The sequence below is a fragment of the Channa argus genome, chromosome 5 (assembly GCF_033026475.1).
Source record: "Channa argus isolate prfri chromosome 5, Channa argus male v1.0, whole genome shotgun sequence".
In the NCBI taxonomy this organism is placed as follows: domain Eukaryota; kingdom Metazoa; phylum Chordata; class Actinopteri; order Anabantiformes; family Channidae; genus Channa; species Channa argus.
The window spans coordinates 6,914,948-6,928,087 of NC_090201.1; positions in this window are offsets into that span (position 1 = coordinate 6,914,948).

Genomic DNA, 13,140 nt, shown 5'->3' on the forward strand with positions numbered 1-13,140 from the left:
TACTACCGGTAATGACTGAAGTTATCACATGATGGTTACTGCAGGATCCAGCTGAGTGGATTAATGTGTAGCCTCAGTGCTACTATAAAGCTTGTCTTCCTATCTTGTATCTTATTGGCGGTAATAAGGAATCTGGCTTCCTGGGGACATTGTGTTGAGTGTGTTTGTGCATGAACTCCTGGGGATCTGATAGGAAGACGTTCTGATAAAGTACTTGTCACGTTTCAGTGGACATCGCTGAGAGAGTTGTGACAAAGTCCTTTAAAATTACAGACCCTGGACTTTAGTTAAAGAGCAAAGGCTGATCCATTGTATGTAATAATTATCCAAACTCCTCTAAAGATGGCAGGACTCTTATAAAATAGCCTGAGCTTGGTAAAGGGGAAAAACAGTGGTATTACTAGCATACAGAACAGACGACCTGTTTGACTGTTAAAGTGACTAATAATTTAGGACGTTATGAAAAGCATAGCTAAATAAAAACTCAGAAAGTGGATTTTGTTGAATTTAGTTTTCTTGTTTATTTGATGCCAGCACCTTAAAAAAATTAATTAGGAAATCATCATGTTTAACACTGTGTTGCAGTGCCTTTTTTTTACTCACACCCACACTAACACACAAGCATTTAGGAACTGAGGAGACTAATTGCTTCAATTTAAAAAGTCACATTTCTTTCCTCAGTGTTATTTGATGAAGAATTTCAATTACTCAACATTTTGAGGCCTCATTTGTCATGTTTTTTGCCTCATTATGCACCAATTGCGTGACAGGTCTGGAATGCAGGCAGGTAACTTTAGCCCCTCTTTTCATACAGAGCCGAGCTGTTGTAATACGTACAAAATGTACGTGTTTGGCATAGTGTTTTCGAAACCAGAGGTGGCAGGAGTACACAAAATCAGTACTCAAGTAAGAGCGTAAGTACACTTTTACATTACTTGACATAATAAGAACATTTTCTACAAGTACATTGTTTCAGATCTGGTAAGGGTTGATTTTAACCACTATTTCAACCAGGGGTTAATCCATAACATAATAACCACAAAACAACATAATAACAATCTATTATTAGTTCATTATATTATTTAAATTAATCTTTGTCTACAAAAAAAATAACTAGGAGCTGAAGCGGTAAGTAACTGTAATGTAGTAAAAGTACCCCAGTAAAGTACAAGTGCCTCAGGTACAAATATAAGCAAGGCCTTCCCTTAAAATGGCAGCGAATGTTGTTCAAAACCAGTTGTTTGGTTCGTGGTTGTTTCCTTGCATGGAAATTTGTATTTGTAGATGTAGCAACAGACTGTTTACTCACAATGATTTTTAGAGGTCTTCCTGACCCTACACACAATTATGTCAGTGTTTTTTTTTTTGTTTGTTTGTTTGTTTGTGGGTTTTTTTCTTTTCAAAACCGTTCCAGGCTTTTGTTGGAACTCTTTCTGAAATGTGTTGCTGGTGTAAAATTAAAAAAAAGAAAAAAAAAAGAAAAAGTAATACAATTTAAAATGTTGTCTTTGTAGTATTTTTGTTCAAATATAGGTTTCAATTATTTGCAGGAAATTGTATTGTTTCAGTTTACATTTTTTTGCAGTGTCCCACGTTTTTCTGTACAACACATGCATTCCAGTAACTAAACCCTTAAGATTTTGACTTTTTTACCCTATATCATCAGAGTGACAGTGCTGGTTTACAGCATAAACAACAAGCTGAAGAGTGGAGGAAGGATCATAGAAGAGAAGAGAATCTCTTTCCTTTTCATTCTATGCTAGGATTTCCTGTTCTGTTTTATGGGGGTCATGCAGCTGCCAGGCGCCCTCCTGTTTCTGTCCATAATGATGACAGGCGTCCATTAGAGAACAGTAGAAACACGAGCCTCGGAGGTTAACTCAAGTCCCCCCCCCACCCACCCCCGGCAGCCTCTTCCCTTTCCACAAGCCCCTGGCCCCAAGTATACAACCTACCTATCTATAGGGCAGATAATTGTGGCTGTCAGTTGCTGTTAGCAAAGTTTGCTGATTAGGGTCAGCTCCTGCTCAGACAACACCATATCCACCCTGACAAGTTTAACATAACCTGGGAAACAGGTCTGGTCCTCTGGGACCATAGTGTGTCTCTGGTATATAACTCAACTCAACATAACTAAAGTAATGATGGTGCTCTGGTTTTTGGGAAGGACACTGTGGCCGAAAAAATAAACATGAAAGACAAAAAAAGCATGTTTGTTGGTGGATATAAATCTGGATGATTGTGTCGGGGTATGTGCAGGTATGTATGTGTGTAGTAAATGAACGTTTGCTCAAAATGTGAGAACAATAAAATGTACTCCAGAGATTAACTGGAAAGGAACAATTATTAATTTATTCACTTGTTAGTAAAGTCATTTCAGAGTGACTAAATCATAGATTTGCTCATGCAAATAAAAAAGAAATTGGAGAATTAACAAATTATGGGTTGTGAAAATGAAACTTTAGTAGTTGTCACTGCACTTGTACCATTCAACAACCTTCTTCATAAGTTTCTACGGGTGTCGCTGACATGAGAATATGGCAGCAGTGTCATATGTTCTGGTAAAATCTAACAGGCCTCCTTGGAATTGGGTGTGTCACTCTCCCACTAATGTGTCATGTTAACATCTCCCTTGTGTCATAACTCTTCCTTTATGTTTCTCAGAAGCCCTGTGCTGAAGTTAAACCCATGTTATTTTTTCTTTCAACTGATTTTAGCGCGGTCTGCCCTCTACTCAGCTGGAGGGTTTGGCAAAACAGCGTTCACACACCCGTTCTTTGATTCTCTGGCCATCTTTGTCATTATGCTCCATGTTAAGTCTCCGCTAAAACAACATAGAATCAACTAAATAGGCACTATGGTCAGACTGTCATGGAGAGAAACTTGTGATTGGCTAACACGAAGCTTATAAGGGATCTATTTAAGGGGATCTAGTCCTTTATACTATAGTGAACCAATGTACTTGTTTGCTCTTTTTGTGGCCAAGATATAGGAAGTAGTTTGTTCTGGCATTAGACGGCCAAAAAAACAAACTTCTCAAAAAAATTAAATGAAAGGTTGCAAGTAAAAAACAAAGTTTATTAAGGGTGTAAGGAGAGTTCCAACGGAAGTCAAGATACATGTTACTTGCAAGAAAAACATGGTCACATTATGCTGCTTCTTGAGACTTTTTTTATTGCAAATAGAAATAAAAAACCTATAGTTATTGTCAAATAATAAACCCTGGCAATAAATACTAATAATGTTGGAATATGGAATAGTGACTTCTTCCAATCTTTGCTAGTTGCCTAGCAAGCTCAAAAGTTAACATGGTAAAGTAAACATGGTAGATACGTCAGCAGTAACGTTAGCAGTTCACACATGCAGCACAAACAGACCAATATCAGCATTTATTCGGAGTTGCAGTATTCACCCCTGTTGGAAGTTTTCACCTTTTATTAGGTCGTGACGTTGAATCGTGGTTGATTTAATTGCATTTATGGAAAACAATTGTAAAAGACTCCCTTGTCAAAGTAAAAACAGATTTTTACAAATTAATCCCAATTGATTTAAAATATAAACAAAGAAAAATGTATTGAATACTGGACCACATTCACTGCCTCAGGTCTTCTCCATTTAACTAACTAACAGAGTCTTTTTGTAAATACTTTTCAAACATGCCAAATAAATTAACTATGACCCAACGTTGTACTAAATATAAATGGTGAAAACTTCCACGGAGGGTGAATGATTTTATAGGCACAGTATGCGTTTTGCTGCCTCACAAATACATATCCATATACACTCTTAATTCTGGTTTTGGCCTCCACTAAATCCTTGGGTAATATCTGACTTTGTACCTGTTATATGCTATAGTCAATCATAAACTATACTAGACCATAAATTCAAACCAATAAGCTCATACATGCTAAAATATTGACTTCATCACTGTATGCCACTTCTTTTATACAAAAGCATTTGCACCATTGTTGTTATAACATTTAAAGCCTAAACTCATGCTTTCTGGGGACTTCAGTGTCAAAATTTGTGCCAATCCTGCAGGTACATTGCACCACATAAATCAATTTGACATCATAATAGCACATGTCAGGGGATCACAAGATGCATCCCATGGATACAGTGATTCTCTGTTTTCTGTACAAAATGTCATTATAGTCAATTTTATTGTTGTTAAGATATAGCAAGAGCCCAGTGACGGAGAAGAGAAGGTGCATTGAGTGCTGGGTGTGCAGTGCAACACGTCGCCCACGGGCGGCTGAGCAGTGGCCTGCAGCAGCGCTAACATGCCCAAGCTGTAAAACAACACATTGGTGGCCTCTGACTTATAACTCAACAAACTCTGACCTCTGCCTGCACATCAAAAAAAAAAGAAAAAGAAAAACAATCTTATAATGTGCATCTGTCTGTCCTTGGTTGCAGTGGTGAAAAGCATTTGAAGTGAGAATGTCAGCTTCGAGTCTCCTTTGCACAGGCGAGGTCAAGAGGTCACTCTGAGTCGGGGAGTGACAGCAGTAATGGTGAGTGGGGCTATATTTAAATCCCATAGAGAGGAACAGCCTTCATTCATGTGCAGACCTTACACATTCTTTTTCCATGAACCTAAGAAAATTTCAACTGCTCTTTTTGCTAAGCTGCCCTAAAAAATTGCCGGCATCTATATGACTTAATGAAAATAATTATTTTAAGATCCTGATTGTGAAATCTGTTGCTCAGTTAGTGAGCCACACAGCACTAGTAAGTACTGGTCAAACAACAAATGTTAAAATAAAGGGCAGTGGAAAAACGGTGACTAAATGAAAGGTGAAGCTGAAAATATACTCACATTTTGGACAATGTTCTAGTGTCATCTGATAAGTTACAAAGTATGTTACATTTTATTGGCAAGAGTGAAGTATCACAGCCTGGTTAGAATAGATTTTATTGATCTGTCTGATTATGTGAACCCTTTCTTTAAAGATTTAAGTGTCCTGCTGAGAAGTTCAGTTACTTTTATTGTCTGGAAGGTCCAGAGAGCTACCTCGGTGGATTCACTAGTGGCAGCTGAGGTCTTTGCTGAAAGCTGCTGTGGGTGAGGAAAACAGGAGAACTGGACTTTCCCACAGAACCAGGGAAGAAAATTGTGGACTCGTAAAATGAATCATTGAGGGTTTGTAATCATGCTTAAACTAAAAGAAACACTGCAAAGATTGAAACATATTATCACAATGGTGCTGAAAAGTTTAAGATTAATGAGGAAAGTGTGGCAGATGGATATTGTCCCTCCAGGGTTTGTGCCTTCAGACCGGTTCACCCCTGAGGGTACTTTAACATGCACACCTATTTCCACTGCTATCTCTTTACAGTATAACTGTGTCAGCAGCGGGCTGAGGTTGGAGCCTGAGAAAGGGAGGCGTGCTCGGTCCCCAGTCCAACAGATAGGGGCTGTGCATTCAGCTGTAAACAGTTTGTGTATGAATGTGTGTGCGTGTGTGTGCGTGTGTGTGTGTGTGTGTGTGTGTGTGTGTGTGTGTGTGTGTGTGCTGTGAGCGTTTAACTCCATCTGTTTTCATCTGTTCTGGAAAGATTGCTTGACAAGTCTTCCCACACAGGTGGCAAGAAACTTGCTGTCCCGTACCTTTCTCCTCTCCTCCACCCTACTTGATGACATGGGCCTTATCGCTACATCTACAGGGCCAGTTTGTCCTTTGTCTTTGTTTGAGGATTAGGGGATGCTACTGCACACATTGTGAGCCACAGAGCACTAATAAGGAGCTTTATGACATGGATGAGGCACACATCTGTTCCTCTGTGAAGACGCTATATTTATAGTCAAACTTTTATGAATATAATCTTAAACATACACTCACTGCATTAGGTTCACCTGTACAATCTAATGTAGTAAAAAACAACATGTCTGCCATGAATTGTACTTTTACAGAGTTCTAATTTCTTTTGAGTGTTACAACTATGAATAATGTTTTTTTTTTTGGCTGGCACGACGAACTCTCTGCTACATATGCAAAGCTTTCTTTTACACCTCACTGCATTAAATCATCATTCTGTACGGCGTCAAGCTGTGGGAGACAGAAGTAGCTTGTTTAGATCCACAAGTCAGGAAGCTATCAAACTGTTGAACTTTAGTACTGTAACACGATGCACTGACGTATAAGACCTCCATAGTTTGTATTGACAAATTTAGGACATCATTTGAAACGTTTTACCCAGTTTTACTTTAGGAAGACTTGAAAATGTTTAACAAATCCACTGACAGCGTCAAAGAGGTGAAGCCTTCGCTCCACAGTGAGCAACCATTACAAAGAGAGGTTGACCTTGCCTTTGGCCTTTTGGCTGTCTGACAAAGCAATCCCCATGCTCTAGTGCAGTATGGCCGTCCTCTAAATGAAAGTAGCTGAGAGGCGAAGGGCAAAGAGGCCTATGGAATATCAATGTGCAATGCTCTCAATTAAGATTAAAGCTTTAAATGGAATCCTACGGAGCTGCTTCCCTAAGAAATGCTTGACATTTTACCCTTGCTGACTCTGGATTTTTTTTTAAAAAGTGTCCTGCACCACCAGTACCATCGTGACTGCTACTAACTAGCTGCCCTCCTTGACTAGCCCTCCTTCTGCCGAATTCATTCTGTAGAAATTAACTTATAGGCTGCAGTCACACTTCTAAGAATAAGTGAAGTGGATCATCTTACTGCCAGTGGATGATAAGAATACTGAAATATGAAAAAGCGTCTGGATCAGCAAAATGACAAACTAGGAGGGGGGAAATATGAGGCAGTCATGATAAACCCTTAGAGACAAATTCCCTACAGCTAGTCTGAGAAATGAGGGAAGGAAAAAGAGGGGCAGAGAGGGAAAGAGAAACGAAAATGTACAACTGCCACAGGATCAGTTTAATTTGACTTTAAGAGAGAGCCTCATTCATTTAAAATATGTGCATCCTCTGTGTATGCCAAAAACAGACTGCACGTAAACGGTTTTTAAACACAAAACACCAGTCACCAAGACTACTTAGAAATTTGGCCAATATCATCAGTTTAGGAATTTACTTTGTACATTGTACGTGCAGATTAATAAATACATCACATCTTTTTTTCTGGACATTTTCAACCACCAAATGCTCCACTCTGAAAGGAAAAGAGCCACAATGTGCTTTGTTCCCTTTAATGAATACAATCTTTGAGATTTATTTTGCAATTTGTTAAGATTCAGCAGATGTCGTTTCTGGGCCAGCAGCTTCAGTTTGACTATAAAACAAGATTCAGTATTTACTTGGAATATGTGCCACATTTGCTGGAGATTTGCAGAAAACCGTGTCAGTTGTTTACATCTGATCCTGTAGATTAATACAGATTATGTTGGTGTTTACAGTGTTTATTGGCCATCCTGGCAGATCACATCTGAGCAGTGTGAGCTCTTCTATTGGTCTTTAGAATAAAGGTACTATTTTGGTACTATTAGGAGCCTATTTATTAAAGACATTACATAAATAACCAACCTATATTTGTCCATTTTATTAGAAATAATATGTGACTCCAGCTGGAACTGAAAGAGAATGAGCAAGGACCACTTATGTATGCGATGTAGAAAATAAGATCCAAATGGAGCCTATCATGTAAACTCCACCCTTGATAAACAGAATTCCACATCACGCTCCAACTCTGCAGTTAACTGAATCAATGCAATTCCACTTGTGCTGATCCTGCAGACTGAGGCCCTTCCCCCATCCTCCCTCTCGTTCTCTCGCTCTCTTTCTCTCTCACACACAGACACACACACACACACTGAGCTCCCTCCCCATGCAGGTCTACCCATCTTAACACATTAGCAGCAGAAGCCATCACACAATCAAGACAAGGCAGTGTATGAGACGTCAGGCCAATTTGTTTCCTTCTTGGAGCGACATCACATTAGCAGGGTGGCTATACCCTTGAGCTAAATCCAAGTTCACACAGAGGTAGCGGGCTGGCAAACAGGAGGGCAGCAATGTCAGCACTTTTCAGACGGTTGCTGACATGCATCCAGGAGACTGACATATATATAAAAAAGCTTTATAGTTCGAAATATGGTCCTTTGGATGTTTCTCTTTTTTGTGAGATTATAATGGTGTTTCCTGAGCCTTGGAGAAGAAAGAGTGCACAGTCAGAGATTTAACTGAAAAAGTTCTTCAGTCAGAGGTCAGAACATCTGTAAGGGGAAATGAAAGGAATGTATTTTATATCCACTCTCATCAGGATCTCATGCTTCCAAACAAATCTAATATGACTGCGACGGTGCCCTCATTGAATCAGATGAATCTGACTATGAGAGGGCAGTCAATAGTTCAATTATCTGATGTCTGTCTTGCTTAATTAAACATATAATTGAACATCCAAGGACTAATGATAGCCACCCCATTACCCATAAATTCAGTGGATTTGGCATAACCACCACTTGACCCCATAGTGGATTGACTGGCTTTAGGTACAGGGTCAGAGTGTATCCACTGTACACCCCTGTGACACTCCTGGAGACTGCATCCCCCATTGCACATCTCAGGATGTGGCTCTTAGCTCTGCCAAAAACAGTTGGAGGGAAAAATGCAATTACTGCAAGATTATCATACTGCTTCCGTTTGACTTTTCTGACTGAATTCATGAATATATATGAATCCATCTTGCATCTCAATCTGAAATCCCCCCGAACACACACACACACACCACTCCTCCTCTTAGCTTCCCACATCTGTTTTTGGCTGGTGGCATTTTCTTTGTTTCCACAAAATGTGTTCTTACAAGAAGATTAAAGTGTTACCCCAAAAAACCCAGACCATAAGTCAAAAAGCTATAAAATGTCAAAAAGCCTTTGTGTTAGTTAAAAAAAGGAATTTTTTAAAAATAAATATTCAAAACTTTAAGGGTAGCTACTGTGTCACGGATGTGTTTTTCATAAATATTAGTTTTGTTTTAGCTTAATGATCCAGCATTTTTCAGAGTGTCCAGAATTTTCCAGATTTTCACAAAGTTCATAAAGTTCCTCCATTTTTGTTTACTTTTCTTGCCATTCTAAATAAAATCCCAATCACCTCCTCAGATGTTTATTCTAGTACCAATATCTGAGTTCAGGGATTGATTCCCATTCTTTTTTTAAGAACTTAAAAAATTTAAAGCAAAGTATAAGTGGGTTTTAATTTATATTATATATATATTTTACTAACACAGACAGAGATGCAAGAAATTTGGTAGGAAAATACCTGAAATCAAAAAGAGATTAATTATAGAATTTGACTATCCCCAGCCAATACCAACAGTCATCGGGCAAGTTACACCCACAGCAGGGTTATACTGTACCCTGGACAGGTCTTCGAACAGGGACAGAAAACCATTTACAGTTACTGCCAATTTAGTCACAGATTAACCTAACTGCATATCTTTGAATTGTGGGAGGTAGAGGAGTATCCAAAGGAAAATCACCCCTGCACAAAAAGGCTACAACCAGCTAGTGGTCTTCTAGATGTGAGGCAATAGTGCTAAGCACAGCACCACAATACCCCCCATGATTTGAATAAATTAGATAAAGTAGTACCTTGACTAGATTTTGATTTCCTAGTTGCTGACATGTACGTGCAAATTTTGAAGTTTAGTAGCTTCTCCTACATATGTGGAGTTTTTCCCTAAAATTAGCCAACTTTCCTAAGGATTTAGAGGGTTTACATTGTGTTAGTATCACACGATTGTGTGGGTCATTTCTAACACACCTAACTCCCAGACATGTAAAGACAGAGCACCCTTCACTCCTTGAATGTACAGTGGCTTCAGAAAATATTCAGTTAAAGCTTTAGAAATGGATTCATACCCTTGCCCCGATCTACTACATTATCGCCACAGAGAGTTTCTTGGACTTCATGGCTCGGTTTTAGTGAGAACAGTGGAACCTTGTACACAGGTCTATGCTTTTATAAACTTTAATCAATTGAGATTGCCACAGGTGGACTTGAGTCAACTAGAAGACATATCTGAAGGAAAATTTAAGTAAACCTGACTGAATCACCCAAATACTTTCTGAAGCCACTGTATCACCAACCTTTGGACTTTACCACCACTACCTTTAATAGCTCAATCTGATGGATCATTTAAAAGCCCACTGAAACAGACAGACAGGTAATGGATTGCATGGCAAATCAATACTGGGATCAATAGAAGACGTGTCAATAAATGGATAGAGCACTGCTGAAATAGACACCAGGGTTAATGTGGAACAATGTAGAACATCGCTGTATGGAGCACACAGTAGAAAAGGCTAATACATGTCACCGCGGTTGATAAGGTGTCCTTTAGAATAATGCAGACCACAGACCCACAGTGATGGCTTGGCGTGGCTGCTGTAGTGTGGCTGGAAGAGCTGCACATTTAGTGCCACCACCAGGCTGATTTCTGTGCCTACTGTAGCTCCCCAGCAGTTTTCTGCCAATATGCACAATTGTAATCATGTGACAGTCGTAGTCAGCCTGTGGTGAACGGGACTGTGGATACAGTATCAAAAGGAAAAGCAGGGCAGAAAATTAACCAAAGGACACATCTGTGCGTTTTGTACAAAACACAAGGTCCTAGAATTCTTTTACAGTGTCCTCACCAGGGACACTGGGGCAAACGGTGGCCCACATCAGGGACAAGAAGTATTTTCTTCTGATAAATAAAGTATTGTGTTATTGCACTAAAGCAGCATGCTGAGCTAAAGTGCAGGGCCACATGATGTTTTTTTTGGGAGTACCTCCCCACACATGGTGAAACTGTGTCGGGCACAGGTGGCACTGTGACCAGAGGCTGACTCATCGCTGCAGCACTGGACGCTCTGGACTTGTGGTGTAAACATCCAACAGCATGAGGCATCTTACTCACTGATGATTGCATTTAATCCTGATGTCGGCTGTAATGAACAGACATCACAGTAAGCAAAGGAATTGCACAGTTTTCGATAGACCTCAGCCAGCACTTCTTGGACAACCAAGTGGGAAGACACTGCAGCTGTTTCTCGTAGCATAAATCTCCGGTGAATGGCTGGTTTAAGGCTGGGTGCTAAGGAGCAGCTGTAGCCATCTAAAAATAGCATCAAGGCTGCTGCCGGACAGCATGTTTTTACAGCTCAACATGCAGTTTAGCACAAAGCGACTATCAACAATACCTCCCACCTGTATTAGCCTAACTGCGACCTGGCATCAGCATTGCAACGCGGGAAGAGAATGACTGTTGTGCAAACTAAACATAAACTAAACCGTCTGACTCACACACCCAAACAACAGCCAGATACTGAGTGCATAATTCAGACATACTTTATTTTCCAGTGAGCTGAACATTCATTATCAGTGTGTCGCGGCCTGAGGCAGAACGCTCCCTCCTCGCTGTAGTGACAACCACCAGCCGCCCTGATGGAAAACAAGGCCAAGATGGCACAGCAAACATGAAATCATTATGACAGGCACAGTTCAACAAAGTAGGACTCAGCACACTAAGCACATTTTATCAGTGTTTTCTTTTAGTCAGGTTCTTTCTCTAAATAGAAGAAGAACAGACTGAAATCACTGCATGCAGCTCTGCTTGCTCAAGCTGATAATAAAAAGTGTGAGTGCACATACACCAGCTTGTGCGTGTCTTTGCGTATTTGGGTGCACACACCCGTTTTGGGTGTACTGCAGGGTAAATGTAATTGCCAAACACAGAGGCCAGCACTGTTTAGAGTTGCCAAACTGTGCCTCTGGGAGTCACTATAGCTCGCAATCTGACTAATGAAGGCCAAGCAATCAAGCTCCAAACTCATCAACCATGTTTGCAGTAATTAAAAGGTTTATGTTCGGCATCAGGAGGGCTGTTTGAATCCATCAGTCGGTGTCAGAAGCCAAATGTGATATTTGTTACTTCCAGGAGCTAGAAACAAAATCCCGAACATTTGACACAAATTCAGCTGCTAACTGTTCATTCAGTTTATATGATGATAAAATATCATAACACATATATCTGGTGCTACAGCGAGAAGCCCAGTTTGTGGATTAAACCCAGCCCCTGAGTGAGCCTCCATAAATGTACACAATGATGGATATAAATCCAATAATCATTTGTATCACCAGCGCTGTCTGACAGCTCTTTTGCTGCTATAGACTTAGACTGCTGAGGGACCCCACACATGCACTGAGCTCCTCTCCCTTCCTCCCCTCCCCTCCCCTCTCCTCTCATCTCCATGTATTTATATGTCAGCATTACATGACATTAATTTGTATCGTTCTTCTCCCGTAGCTGTGCTTCTCTCCCTATGCTTCCCTGTCTCTGTACCTTTCTGCAGGTATCTCCGGCTGTTGTGTTTCTAATGTGCACTTACTGGTCCTGTGTACTGTTGGTGCTTCTTGTTGCTCATCTATTCTATTGTCTCTCCACTCTTCAGTCACCCAACCGGTCAAAGCAGATGGCCGTCCAACCTGAGCCTGACTCCACTGAGGGTTTCTTAAGTTAAAGGGAGTTTTTTCCTCTCCTCCGTGGCCTAGTCCTTGCTTAAAGAGGATTTGTTGGGTTTTTTCTATTAACCAGCATAGTCTTGACTTTATTATGAGATGATTTTGTTGTGAATTTGAGCTATATAAATAAAGTTGAATAGAAAAATTGCAACACCCTGATCTATGCTTTCCCGTAAGACTGTTTGCGTAAGACAATGTTGTCTCATTATACACACTGTGGCCTTCAAATCTTCATGTTTTCAAACACTGAGCACCAAAATCAATAAACCAAAAATATGTATACTAACCTAATTAACAGATATATTTAATGGAAAGAATTTCACTTTTACATCTCTTTGGTATCAAGCATAACCTCTTGTAACAATTAATCAACGTGGTTTTCTGCTTCTAAGGACCTGCAGTTCAAAGCTTTAGATGCTATTTATTACCGTGCGCAATGGCTATATTTGAGCTGAATAAGTGAATAAGGCTTTAACGCAATATTTGGTTGGATATAATGTTACACCTTCTGTCAGACATGCTGACATCCACATGAATTTTTACCCAGCATGCAGCAGGAGAGGTTCTGCTACTACAATCCTCTGGGGATCAACGTGACCTGAAGAGGACATCGAGCACTGTCTGATTGTGTTGTGCACACCTTTACTTAACAATGAAAATTCTGTCAAG